Genomic DNA, 20,437 nt, shown 5'->3' with positions numbered 1-20,437 from the left:
TTATAAACAGATATTCAATAGTAAAAACATAGAAATTCAATATTATAAACTTAACATCAGTATTTAATTTTTGTAAATTTCGAACCAATGAACATTCATACCTAACAGCTTATTGTTATAAGTCTCCATCACGAGTCTGACTCGTTAAAGTACCGCAAGGGGTTAATAAGTGTAGGATGCGAATGGCGTGCACTTGAATATGAGAGAGAAAGAAAGAGAGAGAGAGTTGCGGTGCGATTTGACGTCGCATGTTTGAAGTCAAATGTGGAGAAGGGGGGGGGAGGGTCGGGCCAAGTAACCTCCAGCGGTGTTTTCAGAGGCACGGGTGCGACCGGATTGTTTGTGAGTTAATCGGAGTGGAAATACAAGAAGGCCTCGGGGTCACTTTCGCTCGAATCTGTCTGGTAATGTTATCAAGAATTGAAGAATAGACTACATAACATTTCATCTTAGTGAAAAGTTTCATCTTTCTAATTTGTTGACGTGGCCGAAACATCAAATGCCACACGAGTTAAAAGAAAAGTCGTTCTTTGATTTATATTAACTCACAGACTCACGGTTTAAAATATTTGACGCGTCATCTTTACATTATGTAAATGACGTCATCAAGACTTTTATTAAGATATGCTTGAACCTCAGTTTTTTCTATTTACATTCCCAATTGTCGTCGGTAACTACCAGTGCAATTTCTCAGCCTCTATATTTCAATCTAAAGACAAATTTGAGCAGCATATTACGTTGCACATTTCTATAATTCAACAAAGATCGGGAATGATCCATGAGCCACGTAGCTCTAGAGGCCTCGTGCTCTAAAATTTTCATTAGCGATAAAGTTTAAGCTGTCAGTGGGAAAATAACTTTGAATCCAAAGCACAGCTGCACTGTCGACAATGAGCGACGTCGTCCCAATTATCCCCCGATGTGACCCTCCATTCACTTACGCGTAATGAACTGGTCTTGATAAAGCAAGTCAGCGGCAGCAGGTCGCGTGTCTAACCGTACACAGAATTTGGTAATGTCGGCCCGGTGGCGGTTCGATAAAGACAAGGCTCGCGAGTCGATTCCGCCCGCTTCCTCTCGCAACTATCGGTGTCGCGCTCTCGACCGAAAATTCTAATCAGCACGGAACCATCAGTTTGGCTGTCGCTACCGACACGGTTGCGGTTCCGCGGTGGTACTAGCGGCACGTGGAAAGAGCGCGCGAGGCGAGATCCGTCGAGCCGGATAGACGAAGAGAGACGAGAAGATACGCCGGGACAAAACGAAGAAGCGGGAGAGGGTGAGGGCGTTGCAGGGAGAGAGGATTATCCTCTCGCCGGTATGTGTGGATACGCATATGTTCTATGTACGAAACCAAAATACAACGGCGCGGGTGGTGGCGACGCGGGGGGCGGCGACGGCAGAAAATTGGGGTGGGGCGGTGCGTTACGTCATGTGTGAAATTACAATCACCCACCCCTAATGCGCTCGCCTTGGTTCGCCCCATTCTGTCCGGACGGGACGGCATTCACGCGCGCACCTATATGTCGCTTCGTTGCAACTATTTCTATAAGTACATGTGTTACTATATCGCGGAGATGTTAACGCGCGGCACTGCGCCAATGGCTACAGGTTTTAGGACACGTGCAAATAATGGAGAGATCGGGGTTTTACCAAGTTGTTGGGTTTTTGCGATGTGCAGTTTTAAAACGGTTGTTTCAGTTGGGAGGAATGTGTGTAAATGATACTGCAACTGAGATTATGTTCTTCTCGACTGCAATGTATCCGGATACTTTGGTAGATATACGAGATTCTAAAAGTCAATCTAACATAGAAAATATAATTGATAATTGTTGTTCTAAACAACTTTAATTACTATTTCACATATGACTGTAACAGTTAGACCTCCCAAATTGTCTACGGGATGTTTTATTGTAAATCAATTTACCAGACCAATATTATACATAATGATTCTCACAATGATGAATAATGTATATATTTCTCCAATTGCAGTTATTAAAGTGCAACTCTTAAAAAATTTGCTGTTGGTTGTTTATTCACTCTACTGTATATACTGTATATATAGTAATAATAGTAATAGTAATATTAATATTATCAATAATATGTATAACAGTAATAATAATAATAATTATATTAATAGTAATAACAATACTGTATGTATTACTTGTAAGATCCAAAAATAACGCGTAAAATACACGTGTTCGTATGACAGAACAGTCATCTATTTATAATGGAGTTCCATGAACGAATTTTTATTATTTTGTCAAATTAGTACACTGTCATCTGTTCACATATCCACCTAACTTTATATTTTTGTTAATTGAACGGCAGAAGCGGAAGAATTGAGGTCAACTTTAAAGTAATGTATCAAAGCTACTTCTGTATTTTAATTTCAATCACATAATTATATTTAATCCACAACCAGCTATAAAGCTAGGCGAAATCGTAACTAACTTAATCGATAAATCTTGTTGCACACGGACCACGTTGGACTGAACTCTATACATATACGTACGCGCGTATTCAGTTACTGGAGAATTCAGACATCAGCGGTTCGGATAATCGTGGGTCTGCCGTAAGTGTCTGGATAGTTATGGTCGGGGGTGTATATTACGGAACACGTCGATAAGGATTGCCTGTTGTTTAGTATTCCGGGTGTAGCCGAGCTTTATAGCCGCGCAAGCGATAATGAGCACAGTGTCCAGGATGGTAATGTTCACCGGACGATGGGAAGGTTCGGTGCATCGGCCCTGAAGAACCTTTGGTAAACTTTGACGTGTAAACCGGCCTCGGCGACCCCGATCAGCGCGCGGCTCGCTTGCACGGGCCAGCCGACCGACCGGCTCGAAAATATAATCGTTTAATGTCCGTGCACGCTTTCAGGCTGTGAACCGTGCGCGGCTGAACCTAATAAATTGATAGACACAATGGTTGTTAATTTCCTGTCAAGCGCAGCGGCACGTTAATTAATTTTATGCAACTTTAATGTACCCGCGTGTCGAGTTTATATAACGCCGTGTTTTCGACGCGCGAGGAATTCTTAGCCGTTTTATAGTCCCGTCAGGGCTAACGCTCCGCAAATTGGCCGCGACAAACAAGGCTATTGTGACGCTGAATGAGGATCGCGTTACGGGTGTGCGCTTCTTATGTCTATGGAACCTTTTTTTATTCTAATTGTTTTGCAAACCGGGACTAAGGCATTTTTAATTAAGAAAGGGTGGATCGGGGTTACACAAGTCGATTTTAATGAAGTTTACGTAAGACATAATTAAATAGACGATGCAATTAGGAATAAAAAAAATTGATTCTACTTGTTTTTCTCATTGTTTCTTTAGAAGTCAATCCGCATTATTTTCTCTGGCTCTTAATGAAACAATTTACGTCATGAATTCTAGTCTTATCCAGAACTTCAAAAAACGTGTCTATGGCCATCAGATTTGAGTGCGATCTCCATTCCTGCGATGTTGACGATGGCTAATAAAAAAGATATGTGTTAAGTATTTTTCGAAGAACTATGTTTCATATAATTTTATTATATGAATATTATATGAATATGAATATTTATTATATGTATAAACCTCTTTATACAAGATGTTCCAAATGTTACTCACAATCAGGAAGTGGAGGGATTCTAGGTCACTTGAAGTAACTTACACCAAATCAACAAGCGATTGAAGGCCCAGTTCCGCCCATTGGCTGACCGCTTTGCGCTAGCTAATCTCGTCTCTCATTGGCCACAGTTTTTCATTAACAACTCATAAACGAAACCGCGGATCACATTTGCACTAAGGAAAAAGTTACTTCAAATGACTTCAGGAAGCCCTCATTTCCTGATTACAGACAACGAAATAGGTGAACAAATTTTGGTATAAATGATACCGTTTATTCCTTACCATAATCCTTACGACTAGAACCTTTTCAATTGTATTCATTTTTTCAAAGTAAAAGAAGCGGCATATTTATTGCGCACCTACATTTACTGGAATGATTAAATTCATGTTAAGAGAACACTATTTTATCTCATTATTTATATTATTTATTTTGTAATAGTTTATTATTAGAAATTACCATCACTAGTCGGCTTCGATAAAATGCGGCAAGGGGTTAATTATCTGTGATCATGAATGTCAACTATCTTCTACAAAATATATAAGTCGTGGGTTACATTCATGGATCCATCGATCATGGATATACGGCGAGATCATCTGCCAAGAAGAACCCGTCTGAAATTACACCGAATGATTCCAGACGAACGTTCAATACCGAGTGCGTGCTCCCGGCGAGGGTGGTCAGCTCGAATGAGATTAATAAATATTAGAGGGACAGGGGCACTCGAGGGATACGCGTGATTTAAAGAGGTTCATGCCACTGACTGGTTTAATAAATAAACGGCAGCCTGAGGGCGCAATACGCAAAATTACTTGCGAAATTGTACTTTTTTTCACGACTCGACGGGTAATCGCTTCTGTCTGACCTACCGGTCGGAATAATTAACAAGTCCGAGATCGCGGAGTATTTGTAAACGCCACCGGCACGTCGTCGTATTTAATTTGGAATAGCGGAAACGTCGGCGGGCAAGGAAAAACGCGTACCAATTGTTTTTCTGTGCCCATTTTGGCCTTCCCTGCGCCTCCGAACAGTAATAACGTGGAATAAATTTATGCAATACTTTTTCATTCTATCTAAATTGCATTGGATTGAACAAAATTATTCTACCTATTCACTGGCCATTGTTTGTAATGTTGCATACATACGTATGGAAGAACACTTTAATTACAGAATGTAATAACAATTTTTGAAATAAAAGAAGGATACTTTTATAAAGTTTATAAGAATAATAAGAATAATCAGAATAATAAGATTGTACTTATTTCAACTTCTCGTATTTTATTATAACGTATGCTTAAACCAAGAAATTTACTCCATTTTTTCCTATTAAAAAGTTTCCACGATTTCAACAAATTAAAGCTAAAAAATATAATACCGTTTTGATAAAATTAATGTTAAGAGCGTAACCAAAATTGTTCAAATATTTTTCAGTTATCTAAAAATTCTTTAAAACTGAAATTGCAATGTATAATAAAATTCGTTACTATTCAAATGTTTCGGCTGAATAGAGAGAGATTGTATTTTTCCCCAGGTAATTCAGGTCTTCGTGTATTTCTAAGCCGGGCATTTCACAAACGATTCCGCCATCGCTATAAAAAGAATTCGATGAATAGCGAGTGTTCGATAAACATCGCTCGTTTATCTGGCTTTATGATGAAATTTGAACGTGTCGTTATTTAACCTTGCGGCGGTTCATTCGTGATTGAGTTTGCTTAGCGAGCCGGGCAATACGAGTTATCGCGGACAACACCCCGCTAGCGGCCGGGCCGCGTTTCAACAGAAACGGTAGCGGAATTGATACATATATTGAAAAAATCATAAGATAAACATTATATTGCAGGCACCGCGTAACAACTGGTATTGATTTTTACAGGGCTGTCGTAGAGAAAGCGCGCGAGCCATGAGGCCGCGGATTCACTTTTGCACGGTTCACCCTCTTCCTGGCGAGTACACAAATACGGTTCGTGCCTCGCCTCCTAAACCCATTGTCTATTAGAATCATTAACGGGATTCCGATTATCCGGGGGTACCGGTCGGTCGTTGCACACGTAAGCTCCTCAGTTTTCATAGAGTCGCTGATTTTATCGTATTTTGTTGGCCCGTTCGTTGCCACGGACCCGCATTACACCGGGCCGTGCGTTTCAATTGTAATTTCATAACGACATCTGGATCCGTTATGACTGCCGTAGCGCGCAAAATGCGGTCGAATCCGAATAATTAATATGAAATTATTTCAAGGCACTCAGCGATCGACGTCAACGGATGCGCCCACCGCCTACGGGATTGATGTTTCGTTCACAGTGATTTCGGAACGATTCTAAATATTTAATGTTGCGGTGTTTCATGCGTTCAACCGTTCAATTATCTAATTTGCAACTGTGAGAAGCATCCGGCACCGTAAACAACCTTATACCGAAAATGATGAATTTTATAAACAGTGCCCTTGGTTGCATTCGAATGTGAACTTTCGATATATTTAAATATTGGAAAGTGTACCCCCACGCACGTTCTTGATCACGTTAATTAACCTATGACGTAATCACAAAATTCTGATTTTATAAGAGAAATCGCAGTTCAGTTAATCACTTTACGCTTAAACTATTTTCTATCCGATTTATTGAGTTTGAAAATTTCTATATTCTTTATTTCGATAATTTTTTCACCATAAGTAGACTTTTTACTGGTTTACTATACTATTAAACTTTGTTAAAGTAGACAGGATCCAGAAAATAATATGCTTCAGGGTAAGCTGTTATTGATAATAAATATTTAATAAACGACGAGCCCTAACTAGCACCTTCATAACACTGCTCAGAATGATGGCCTTGGCAACAAATTAAAAAATTATCGAGATCAGGGGAGGCTCCCCTTACGTGAATATTGATCATCAAATTTTCAGCAGTGACCTACTTGGAACCCCTACCTGTACTGCATAATTTATAATAAACAAAACATGTTTTCTACCGAGTGCTTTTAATTACAACCAAAAATACCATTTCATATAAAAATTTAGATAAAATTTAATAGAATTAAGCTTTTTGTAACTTTAAATTTCATGGATAATAATTAATAAAATTAAATTATTTCTCAGATGATTTTTAATTAGCAAACTAAAAGCGAAACTATATGAGGTATTATTGAAGTTTGCATTTTAGTAATTTTTTGAAAATTTTTACGCGTACGATGCATAAAGTTCCTGCATATATCTATCTATAGCATCATAACGTTCTAACCTTTCGATGTTACCAGTGAACCGAGTATACTAATGGACCATAAGGGGTCAAATTCATTATATTGTTGGGTTAAACGCGACGTTCCTGCGTATCCTACGTAAGAATGGCAGTATAATGTTGTAGCACGTAATTTCTTGGCAAACCGCGTGTCTATAACCGCATTTAATAGCAAACGATGTTATAGAAACTACAGCAAAGTTCTTTATTATTTAAATGCTTACTTAAACAACTACGTAAACAGCCGACCAAATATTTGATGAAACAGTAGTAGCATTTTTATTCTCTAAACCTTCAAACTGATGGTAGGAATATGTAAACCCAAGTTATAGCCAACAATGTTAATGATAAATACAGCGGTAAATACTAACATTAATATTCACATTATAGTTTAGCCATAACATTAGCGTGTAACAAATTTGCTAATCGAGATTATGTATGTATTTCTGTGGAATGTAACTATATGTTCCAAATTAATTATGAAATTTTGAACTAAGCAGATCACTCGGGGCTATTCAAGTACTAATATTTTAGTTACCTAAGCTGAACTTTATTTCCCACGCAATTTATGACTCGGAATACTTCATATTCTCATATATTAACAAACTCACATAACTCACGATCTTCATTAATCTTCTAAGAACGGACACTTTTCTAAATTCACCGTTTCCATCAGCAAATTAAAAGTGTAGCTAGAACAACAAGCACGGGACCATATTCCCCACAAAAAATCACATTAACTCACTACTCACGAAGTCACCAGTATTGTTCGCGAAACAGCAGCTCACGCGCGGTAAAAATTCGCGCGCTAATAGTTCAATAAAAGCCCACCGAAGCAGCAATAGCGTACGTGGATAACGGTCTATGCAGTTCGAAATGGCGGCAATTCGGAAGTTGTTGTGCAGTTACTTAAACGGGCGTTAAAGACAGTGGTAATTAACGAGCGGTCATTGTCGCGTGAAAGGTGAACGGGTAGCGGTACGGTTAGGAGGGGTTGAGGAGAGGAGCGGTTCGGCGTAGGGTGGATCGGTGGTAGAAAATTTTGGAAGATCGTTTCGATAGTTGTTACGGGGGGTAGGAGGTGGGTAATCGTGGAAATTAGCGAACGGCAGGTTGGTCGAAATACCGACGTACCTCGAGAGTCCGTCGGTTGGTGGGAGGATCGTAGGGGGTGGCCAATAGCGTTTGCGCGGGAGAAAGCCACGAAACGGGGGACAGATTCGTGGGGGGATCGTAGGAACGCGGTCGCATCGTCGCCTGGCAGCGCCGCGACGCCCTCGAGGCGAACTAGACGTTCCGCTCTGCGCTCGTTACCGAGGCATTTCTGCGTTTCTAACCTTGTCCTGGCGCTGCGTGTCGCTCCCTCCGCTCTCGCACCCGTGTCTAACGTTAGTGTCGCACGTATTCTCTCCGCTCCTTCGCTACGCGCTCCTGTTCCTCCTCGTTTATAGTGTCCGAGAGCACGGTGAACCGTTTCGCATCAGTCACCCCCAAGGAGAAATAGAACCAGTATAAGACAGCTGACGCGCGGCCGATTCCCTTTGAATGATCAGGGAAGAAAACGCTCCCGCCTCCCAAATAGGGTAAGTGGACTTGTTAGTTTTTCTTTCGCGAACCGCTTGCGGCCGATTCGCGACTCGCTCGAGACGCGTCACGCATTTCAAACCGCCGCCCGAACGTTCCCTTTGAACTGGCCCGCTCTATAAATCCGCTCGCGCGACGACCGACAGTTTCGCGCGAAATTTTTAAGGTCGAATGTTACACAGCCTTCACCGTCCGACGGGGGAGGTTCGCGTTTGCCTCGGTTCTCCACGATGTTTCGCGCGAGACAACGTGGTCACAACGGCTGGGTCAATTTATAATTGCGCGCGAAACCCTGTGCGTGCGTTACGCGCTACCAGGTAACTCTCGTGCTCGATTTCCTCGCGGAAAGGTGTCACGGGTTTCCTGTTTGGGTCGACATTAACTCGCCGTACGGTCGGCCACTATTTTTATGGCCTGCAAAAATAAAAACTTATTTTCATGTTAACGATGCGTCGTTGATTTTTTATACACTCGCCGGACGATTTTCTGCGGTCACGAGCAACCGTGGCGGCCCTCCATTGTTAAGTCGATACCTTATCGCATTGCTGCTCCACTTCCGGTCGATTTTAACTTGATCTTTTCCACGCGATTCTGTGGTTTTTCTTTTATGCATCTGTTCGACGTAATAACTCGAAAGAATTGTAAAGATCGCGCAGTTTAATACGGGTGGAGTTTGAACATTTTGAAACTAAGAGCTTATACGGTGACACACTTTCCGCTTCACCCTCCGCGGAGGTCAATACCTTAATTTCCGTCCTTGACACGGTTAATTTGGCCCCGATAGTCGATAAGATAAGTCGACTGGCACCGTGAGGACATGGTCGACGCGCGCCTGGTCTGGAGATCCGTGTCTCGAGACAGAGGAGGCGAGAATTTTATATATTTTCGTTGCGGCAGGTCGATACTCGGAAGTGGCTGCAGTTGTTCTCTCTCGCGAGTAGGGTCGAGTCCTACTCCGAAACGGGGGAAAATAAATTGTTCGACGCGTCGATCAGGCCGGGATCGATAGGCAGGAGCGATGCTCGAGGATCGCGGAAGGGGATCGGGATAAAGGTCAGCCAACTCGAGCGGTCGATTTCCTTACCTCCTTTCCCGTCCGGAAGTTTTTACGCAGTGCAGTACAACTTGGCGAACGCGATCTCGATCCACTTCTGTTCGATGACACCGTGCATCGCCCGATCGATCGTCGCTCCGTCAACGCACGCGAATCCTTCATCTCGTTCAGCCACTCGCGTGCGCTGGATAAATCGTTTAGAAAATGACTCTAATGACAATCGCAGCGCCGACAAAGGGCCGAGGGATGACAAAGGGAGTAGCACCGCGGTCTCTTTTTTTCTCTCTTATCTCTCTCCCTCCCGTTCTTCGTTCCCATTCTCTCAACGCGTCGAACGTATCTCCCGCACAAATGTCCGAGCCGCCGCCTCTACGTGCATTATTTTTTGCTACCTCCCTTCGTTCTCCCACTTTTTTGTGCTTTTTTGTTTTTCGTTACCTTCTTTGCGCCGTGCCGCGGGAGAAAGAGACTGGCCACAAATGTTTTTTCTTCCCTGGATCCTCCCCTTGTTTCTTTCTTCCCTTCTGGCCAGGTCGGCGTTCCTGTCTTCTTTCCTCCAGGCTTTTCCTTTGTCTCCCTGGAAACCTTGCGGTAGTTATGCGACGTTCGGCCCAGCCGCTTGGCTGGTAGGGTCGGGAAAAGGGGGAGGGGGTGACTCGAGGTTGACGGTGGGGGCATTGGGCTCAGGCTTGGGGGTGGAGAGGATACGGTCCTGAACGTGACTTGGATGCAATATTTAAAAGCGGCACAACGTCAATACTCCACTCTCTCTCGCTCTCCTCTTTCACCTTTCGCCGTTGTCTCGGTCTCTCTCTCTCTCTCTCTTTCTCTCCCTCTCTCTCGCAAGTCCGCCGGCCCTCCACGACATCTCGCGCGCGCACGATCCCCTTACGATCGGTTACAGGACGATCTTGAATCGGACGCTCACTCTGACCTTAACCCAACGCCGGCTTCATCCTCCCCCTGACGGACCGACCTTTTGCCCCGTCACGAAGGGAGCCTAATGTTTCCCGAAATTCGTTACTTCGTCCCTGCGCGGAAATTTGCCCGTTTAACTTTCGGAGCCCGGCCGTTCTTCGGAAATCTCATTGGCCGGCCCTTTGAGAGGAAATCGAACGGGCCGGAGGCAGAAGAGACGGTTTAGGTCGCGCCTTCGGATTGGGGGAGCTTCGCGTTCTCACCGAGCGGACTCGTCGCGCGAATAACTCAGCCGTCGCGAGCTTGAAATTTTCGATCGGCCGCGAGGAGAGTTATTGCCGCAGTCCGCTTTGCTAATATTGCCTCGCCGAAGATACTTTATCAGACGCCAACGCGCCTCAGCAATTTATTTGTAATGTCTTCGTCTATCTGCGGCAGTCGAATCGCGAAAACGGAAGCGGGAAAGGGAAAGGGAAACAGAGGGCGACGCGAAAGGCCGAGGAGAATGCAGGAAGTTATGACAATTATGAGCGGGAGGTAGCAAGCGTCTAGATGTGCGACGGCTCGTGAAATGAAATCGGGACGAGGGACGATCATTTATAAGTTCGACAGACGGAATTCCTCTTTTTCCCTCTCGTTCGCCATCGTTCCTCTTGTTGCCTCTGTCCCGGGGCACGCATCGTCGGTAAATGGGCTGCCTATAATTTAATTAAGATGTCGGTCCCGAAGAAACGGGAGGCGCCGACTTCTATCGTTCGATTTTTGGGAATGCTGTTAACAGACACAGAAACCTTACGGCTGATTCGATTAAATCCACTACCTGTTCTCCTTTGTCCTGGCAGTCACCTTTGTCGCTCGATCACACGTGATCTCACGTCCCGCACCGCGCAGCGCCGTGCGCCGCCTCGCCCCTAGTCCACGGGGAAATTTTCAAACGGTGTATGCGGGTCACGGAGAAGAAGATCCTCGTGCTGTACATCTGGGTACTGTGTTCTAATTAAGAGGAAACTGTAAAGTCTATCAGCCCCTCCGCGTTGTCTTCTTTGTGCCACGTAGGGCTCGCTAACTCGAAGATGTCGACTTCGAAAAATATATTACTCTCCCGTTGAACCAGATGTTTAGTAACCAACGATGACGCGGCATCGCTCTGTCGAAGAAATGTTTAGGAATTTATTACTCTTCATCAAACAATGGGCTATTGTATTATTCAGTACTGCGAGATCCGTGGAAATAGAGTGTTCCTCGACGCTACGTTCATTACACTAAAAGTTCGGATGCACGGGAAACGTGCATTATGTGAAATTTGCTACTGGTTTTTATCCAATTTATGTTTTCGTTAAATAGTTTATCCGTTGATTGTTAAAATTTTTGGTTTATTCGATGCGGTAATTTGCTTGCATTGTACTTTTAATTTGTTGGCAAACGTGATTATATTGTCTACTGTTACAAATTGTATAAAAATATCACAAGTCCCAGAGAAATTTTAATATCTCGCGTGACCTTTCACTTCGTTTTATTTGAGTTATACTTTGTCATTTCGTTTGCAATATCTGAACCAGTTCAGCTGCATCATTTCTTTCATATTTTCTGCAAACAGGTTTCAAAAATAAACGAGCCCGGGTATATCTATTATTTTATATTATTTTCAGTTCGAAGAAGGATACTATATCCAGAGGAAGAAATTTTTCCTTCGTCCCGAGTTTCATAAAATAAGCTACGAAAATACGAACTTTTGTAAATATGTATACGTAGTGGTAACAAATACGTAAAGAGAATATGAAGTTACACAAAGCTACGAGTTACGTAAACATATCAATTAGTAACAAATAAACTATAACAATCTGTACTAATACTTACTTATTTCTCATAGATTTGATTTAGGAAAAAATCAAACAGGAGGCGATAACATAAAAGTTTTGCAAGGATTTGTAAATTGTTCAAACACCCAAACCTGGTTTTCCAAAGGACTCAGTCTCAAAATTTTGCTAAACACAGATATTATAATGGATCTCTATTTATTACAGTCATACCAATTTAAAGTGTCCTCAAAATTTGCTTGTTACGAATATTTCCGGAGTATAAACCAAGTTTATATTAAAAAATTCCGCTATGCCCTGTTGTTGAAATCGGCAACGGTTCCACTTGTGAACGTTTGGATGTTGTTTTCAACTTCTTAAATATCGGACCGGCAATTTCTTGGTGCTATGTAACTTTGCCAGCGGTAAGAATACACAGCACTCCTTTGTGCCAAGTTTCTCGTATGCTCTATTGAAAATACGCGACGTTGCGGCAATGTTAATTGGGTTTTCGACACGGTAATTGCTGAAGTTTCTGTCGAGCACGGCTCGTATAGATCGCGAAGCCAAGTGCCGACGAATCGCGGACAAGCAAAGTTTCATACTAGACTTGCATCGGGGATATTCTTTCAAGATGTTGTTTCCCCGCTTCATGATTTCGCTGGGAGCTATAGTTATCGTGGCCGGCCTGGATGTCATTCCCGCATTAACGATAATGAATCGTTTGTTAACCTAGCGAAATCGCTATGAAATTACCTCCGCGTTAATGGTATCGAATGCATTCCATCGGACACGGATAATACCGAGTTTTAGGCGTTAATTAGTAAATGCTTTCCCGATATTAAATATTCCATTACGGGGGCGAATTTCAGCCGAACGGTAAACGGTTAAATTGTTATCGTTTTGATCGATTAACGAGCGCCGGAGCGAGAACGGCCGCCGCCCGGCGCCCGCCGACGACGGTTTTTCATTTGCTGATAGCCAACTAAGGTTTTAAAGCTGATTATGCAGCATTGGGTCTGGCACGGTTAAGGGCCGGAGGGGTGAATTTATGGTGACCGTTGCGAGGCTCAGGTTCTCGGAATTCGTAAAATTTAAGGGCTTGTTTCTTTAGCGAGACGCTGCGCGAGGAAGCCCTTTCCCCTCGAGGAAAAGGGTTGAAGCAGCAGGTAAAACGGTAACACCCTCTGCTCGACCTTACTTTACACCCTCTTGCGCCCGGCTTGGCGTTGTCAGTCATTCTCGGATATCGCTTGATCCGAAATTTAATCCAGGGCTAAGTCTCCTTACGCTCGCAGGGAAACGACCGGGATCCCGGGAATTGTATTCAGAAAATGTTCCGGGCGTTTCACGGGCAATTTGCAAAATGTATATCTGCCGCGTAAACGAAATATTTACTGCCGAACAAACGGCCGATAGAACGGCAGCGAGCACGGAGATATATATTCGACCGTGCCTATTTCTTCCTTATTCCGACGCAGGGCTGAATGTGCTTCGCTCCCATCCCCCGTAGATCCTTTTTTTTTCTTCCCGGTTTTACGCCCACGCCCTTGCCCTTGACTTTCTCACCCTTACTCGCCTTCGGATACCACCTTATCCGGAGCTTAATTCGCGAAAGGAACGGTCGATGAAGGGCGTGTCTGGATGCTCGAGAAGATCAGTTAGGAGGGAAGAACGGAAAGAGGATGAGGGACGGAAAGATGGTAGGGTTGCCTCGGAAATACTGCGTTCATTGTACTTTTTAATCAGATCCGAACATCTTGCATTAGCATGCAAATAATATCTAACGAATCGCGCCGGCGGTGATGCGCCCAGGTGCCTTCGTAATCCGAACGTTTATCCTTGCTGCCTCCTTTGATCGGTCGAGGTTTCCTCCGTGTTCTACACCTCGTTACGATTTTCCAATTTGCGCTGGGCTACGGCTTTGATGGAAACGCTCGCGCAAGCGTTTTTCAAAGGCACCGACAGAGAAAGTCTCCTTTGGAACGGAATTACGGCGCATTCACCCGTTTACATATTCATGTCGCACTTTCCAGTCTCGTTGTTGCTCGTTGTTACTCAATGTCCCCGAGCAAATGCCAGTGATGCATATTCGAGTTTATTCGCGAGGCTCTCCGCCAAGGACTATCCGTAATCAATATTTGCGTGCCGGTCTTTCACGCGCGCCGCTAACTGCTATTGACCAGAGAGAAAATCGGTTTCGCTCTCGCTCTCGCTCTCGGCGTCGTTTCCTTCGATAACGACCCCATAAGGATTCCGAAAGGGATCCTCGAATCTATGGGTTTACACTTAATTCTGATACCACCGGGCTACTGCTACGGCAGAGAGCTCACCGTTCCGTTATAGCAACCGGCCCGTGACGCTCGATTTATGAACTCGCCGGCGCCCCCATCGGATTCAATAACGCAGCTATGATTTACGAAGTCCGATGGCGCGTGACAACGTCGATCGCCAGCCGGACGGCTGCGATTTAAATATTCAACGTGCAAAATCGGTCGTCACGCGAAAAGATCTCGCCTCACGCTTTTCCGTTGCAGCTGAAATCGGACCGGAAAATAAAGGTGCTCCGGAACCTGGAATCTTCCGTTGTTACCTAGCACCGGGATAAGGAGCCGAGCCCAAATATTTATTCTCGCGCCTCTGTAATTACGTGTTGCGGGGCCGACACCGTGTAATTTAGTCCGCGAACGTATGTTCGGCCGCGTACGTTGCGACAAGAGGTTTGCGAACCGCTCGCGCGAGGAAATTGCAGTGAAAAGACTGTTCAAAGTAACGGCACGGAGTACCGGAGCCAGCAAATCCGGCCGGGTATAATGTAGAAATGCGAAATATTACGGTCGTTGCGGAAAAATGGGGAAGGTGTGGAGAAGAATTAATCGACCAGTTCGCGGTTCCGCGGCGACTTGTAATCGCAATGGAATTAGTCGGCTGGGCTACGTTGGAGTCGCAAGAACAAGGTTAACACTGATCAGACCGCACACTAAAGACGTCCGATGAGAGTTGTTTTATAAAAGATTACAACGAATTTATTTAGATATCTTGCTATTTTTTATTATAATGTGTTTAAACTATGAAACTTATTCAATCATTCTCCATGTGGGATACCCTGTGATTTCAGCAATTATTAAAGATGAAGATAGATTTAGTGTTAAAAGGTGAGACTGTTTTTGACCAGTGTTGCTTTATTGTCTATTGTATTAATTGAAAACAATTGTTTGATGAAGATTGATTCGTGATTGGCATAAGATTTTTCTTTAGATAATTGTAGATGTTAAAATAACTCTAATTTTTCTAATAAAATAATATACTTTCGCAGAGGTGAGAATGACCTAAGGCCATCGATAATTCTCAGTTGACTTTATACTACTTGTTTGACTATATACCATCCTGTTCTACTTATGGATCAAAGTTCAAGTGCCGGTTTCAATCGTCGGACCATATAGTCTCATGGTTCCACTTGTCCGACGACAAATTGTCGCTATTTCATTCGTTTCATTCTACTCGTTTGACCATATCTCGTGACTATTCCACTTATCAATCCGAGTTATCTACATTCTTCTTGTCTAATCTTAGACCGTTTCTATTCTACCTGTCTGACAATAGCTAGTCCAATTTCATTTGTCCGACTCCATATCAGTTTCATTCTACTTTCGGACTACATACTGCCAGTTCTACTTCAGTGATTGTTATACTCTTGATAAATTCAGTAAAACCTATGCTGATATTATGAATTGCAACATCTTCTTCGTCTTCGTTATGGTTTCTTGTTAGAAAATAGTATTCACGAAAATTTTAATGTATCTAATAACTTAATTTTTTAGTTCATAATTTTCATAAATTATAAATCGGCCACTTATTTTGAAAGTGGCCTAACTCCATTTATTTTAAAATCCAGATATTTAAGAATTTTTCGTTTTAATATATTAAACATATTGGTAACGATTGACGTGTTAGTATAATGCTTTTGTGTATTGCTGAAATGAAATTATAGAAATAAATTATAAAAATAGCTAATTCGAGTTTCTTGGACGATTTATTAACATTTATTGAACGTATTAAAATTTATTAATTAAAATTGATTGAGAACATATATTATATAATTATTAGAAGCTACATATTAACCTATGAAAGCAGAACTACCAAAATGAAAAAATGCATGAGCGTCATAAACAGTGTCTCCCTGCTATCGCCAGATGGTGGTTTCAATCAATTATCCTTTATCGATTATCGGTTGGTCCATAACAGCATGCATCATACATACATATATGCCACGGTTTTAAACTCGACTTAGTTTTGTCATAAAAGCAGAAAATCCGCTATCTAGTAATTACTTTCTCTAGATAACAATCCAGTCATAAAAATTCCCATTTCATCTCGGCGAGTATGCTCGTTGCACAGCCAGAAGTTTAATCCAACTCGTTTCGATTTCAACGGCGAGTCGACCTCTTCTTTATCGCGCGCTCGCAAACGATACTAATCCGTTGCGAGCATACTACTTGGATTCTCCGTGGGGTCTATCAATCTATCCGGACTCCGTCTCGCCGTGTCTACGATGCTTTACCTCTGCGCTCTGTTGTGTTACAACGGGCCAAGTAATAGAGGGTGTCTCCCGAGAACTTTCGACCTGGAAATTCAATTTCCATCCGCGAGCTTCGCAGCAATGTCTCGCGACCTTTTTTCCTTCCTTCTCTTTGCCGGCTGTTTGTCTCCTTTTTACGGATCTTATCTCACCCGGGAGACGCGGAATATCCAGACGGACCATTTGCACATTCTCTCCCCTCCATACACCGAATACTGGGGGGACAAGCGAAACAGAGAAACACGCGTGTGGGGGAAGGGAAACACGAGTGTAGAATGCGCGCGGATGATTACACGAACGACAAAATTCCTAATGGTTATATTTTGGTTTCCGGAGTGGAACTATCCGGATTGATACGGATTGACTTTGCTGCCTGTTTTATCTTGTAATGTGAGCTTGGTTCTTTCATCTTTGTAAACGTCAAATACATCTTTTTGCAATACTTTGAGAAATTTAATTTTTATTTTCGCGGATCCTTCGCGAACGCTTTGTAAAATCATCATATCGCCAGTCGCTTATTAAAATTGGTTGTTTAAGATATTTGATCACTCTTTATTTATCGAATACATATTTTTACACACGTGTACAATGTAAAATACCTGAACTGTATCATTTATAAATAAATAACTATCTTCTATATTAGTTGTGTTGCTCCATTAATTTGTGGTAAAAGATATAGAAGGTGTAGATATTTTCAGTTTATACGTCATTGTCATATTAATTTACAAAATGTATCATTTTTATTTATCTGTGTTGACACATTAGTTTAGGGACAATGTGTGTCGTTCTAACCACTTATTGTGTTGTATTTTTTATGATTAAGATAAGATTGTATTATTAGGTCTACCGGGAAGTTCTGTCCGCTAATGTCATTTCATTTGCGACATACACTTCTCAAAAATGATATTCATAAATCTCCCACCCGCTGGCAACAGCGCATAAGTTACGATTATATTAAATTATTATAATAATACAACAAATATTAGGTGATACAAAATTTATTGTTTTCTTTCTTTTTAAGAATGGACGGAATTTTTCGGTAGACCTAATATTAGTAAAGGAATAACAGCATCGGGAAGTGTAAATAAAAACTATCGTTTTTAACTTTAATATTTTAACTTTTACTTTACATATTTTAAATTTTTAAAGAAAACAATTCTGTAAATTCATAGTTACGTTGAAAAGCGGTCAGGCGCCCGTCTTAAGACACTGTGCAGCAAAATCACAATTTTGCTAAACGTTAGATATCTTTAAGTAAGATTTAAAAGTACAACGAAACATACAAAATTAGTATAAACAAATTATAAAAGCATGGATTTATTTCAATATTACTGATGTCTTAGATAACGTAAGTTATAACATTGTTCTCTTGAAGTTATCAATTAATTAACATAGTTTGGCACACTCTCCCTTATAAAAAACGATACTTCTACGGTTGAATAAAGAGTTAACTATATTAACATTTTACGGACCGTCAGCCTATAAATCGACTTTTTTACTCGTTTGGTAACTTGTGAATTAGTTGCCATAGCAATCAATGAAAAGATAAAATTGCTAATATTATTACATAATTTTTCAACTAAGAATAAAGATAAAATAAATATTGTTTAATGCTAGTGGCGTGAATATATAAAATTGTTTAATTATTCTATAACAATAGATATGTTTAAAGCCGATTAACCGGTCGGTAAAGTGTTAATATCATTTTCATTGTTGTATGTGAGCCTGTATACAAATTAAAATGCACGAATCTGTAAAAAAATTGCTTGGGCTATGTTTCAATCGCAATAAAAAATGGACAGTACGTGCTTACTCGCTGCTTTTGCATGGAAAATAATAAAATAATTTTAGTTTTTCCACAAGATAACGTGTACCTCTTAATTATATAAGGTCTCTGAGATAGTCAATGACAATATTGAGGATAATTGGTAGCACCATCCACCTAAAATATCAAAGTAAGTGCCTTGTAAGTTGTCTGCAGATAGATATTTAACAAAAAAATTCATACAAAACTTATTTTCCATAAATGAATAATTAAATAATACATTAAACCGATATGAAATTCGTGATCACCGAAAGCTCCAATATATACAATCTTTAAAACTATACTTATTGCTCTTGTAGCGTGTCTAATACTTGGCTAGTCTTCTCATGCCACGCCGGTCACCCAGCGAAGCCGTCGCATTTCGAAAATTCCGAAACATTGGCTCCTTCTGGATTTTATTTTACGATTGGGCTCTGGCGCGATGGTAAAATCGAGATCGGTTTCTGACTGTAAGTTTATAGTCCCGGGTAATACGCGCCGGAGAATAGGAACGTTGCCACCGACAGCCGTCAGACGTATAAAATACCTTCGACTGTTGCATTCTGTGCGGGGACCAGTAAAAGTTTTAAGGTCAGGAAATGCCTTGTCGTATCGCAATGTGTGCCTTCTCAGTATTTCTTCTTTCCACCGATACGGTATCCTCTTTACCGTTCACAGGATAAATCGCAAGATTTTCCTGGCTAAAAGTAATAACCACGTTTAGAAGTTTTCTTCAAGATAGCGTATGACTGAATCGGAAAATTCTCATTGCTGTTCACCGTGTACAGTTTAAGTGGCACGAATTTTTATTTCTCTTTCCGTTTTCATAAAGCAACGATACTGCAACTGACTTTTCAAGGTAGACTATAAATGTGGATAAATAAATGTTACCATGTTTTGCTTAGAATTTTTATATGGAGATGTTATCAGCAAGCAAAAATTTAAACATATAAAAGTTTTTTATATCTTTTCAAATTCCATGCAAGGTCGAACCAAAATTGTGTACACAATAAGATCAGTACTAGGCAATTGTCTTAATAATTGTGCATTCTTATTTTAAGCTTAAAAGTCGTTTATTTTCAAATTCTGTGATTTATAAGTTACAAATAACGAATCCGACTCTAATTTTGATTATAGAGTAGTGCCATTTTTATTATTTCTCTTCGAATTACGATTAAACGTTTCCAGAATAAAATGTAAAATATATTATAACATTTATCAAACCGTCTTAAAACAATCCAACTAGGAAGAAACCGTTGTTGTCAATTATCTAATACCATTATACCTTAACACTAAATCATGCTCTAAACGTAACTGAGTGTACTGCTTTATAAAAAGAACAAGACGAATTTTATTTAGACAGTCATTTATTTACTAAATTTTTACTAAATTTACTCAGGTAGTAATTTCAACGATCTGAAAATGAAAAATGGAATAGATTTATTATTAACGTTAGAAGGTCCAACAGTAATGGAGAGACGATCTTCTAATATCCGCAAATGCGGATGGCATCTGGCGAAGGGTAAGAGGCGTGCACCTGTTACTCAGTTGAATGGACGGTTTCTCGCGTACGTAGACACGCGTATGAATATGCATATCGGGTAACATTGTTCGTGAAACAATTCCCCGCCATTTATTCCGCGACCGATACCTCCGGCACGGCGTATGTGCCGCGGGTGCGCGGAAGATCCCGTTGAATTTCCATCGTGTCTTAAACGAGCTGGATCGCTAAAAGCTACGCCCCATAGATTCAACAATTTCGACACCTCTATTCGGCGAGGGTTCCATTGTCACGGGAACCGGCTTATCCGCCTTTCTTCCGACAATATTGGGGTTTGTACCGTCCGCCGGTTCAAGGGTGAT

At 41.5% G+C, this 20,437-nt stretch overlaps 1 protein-coding gene across 1 annotated transcript in view; it reads left to right on the top strand.

The window, feature by feature from the left end:
• The first annotated feature begins 8,272 nt into the window (after positions 1-8,272).
• Positions 8,273-20,437, top strand: part of LOC144475568 (protein Fe65 homolog) — a 290,011-nt gene continuing 277,846 nt past the window's right edge. Inside the window, exon 1 of the mRNA XM_078191582.1 lies at positions 8,273-8,422. The gene's annotated coding sequence lies outside the window, so the exon portion shown is untranslated. The remainder of the gene's footprint in view (positions 8,423-20,437) is intronic.

This window comes from Augochlora pura, chromosome 10 (assembly GCF_028453695.1).
Source record: "Augochlora pura isolate Apur16 chromosome 10, APUR_v2.2.1, whole genome shotgun sequence".
Classification (NCBI taxonomy): domain Eukaryota; kingdom Metazoa; phylum Arthropoda; class Insecta; order Hymenoptera; family Halictidae; genus Augochlora; species Augochlora pura.
Note: the sequence above shows the minus strand (reverse complement) of the source record. Positions and strands in the feature narration are given on the sequence as shown.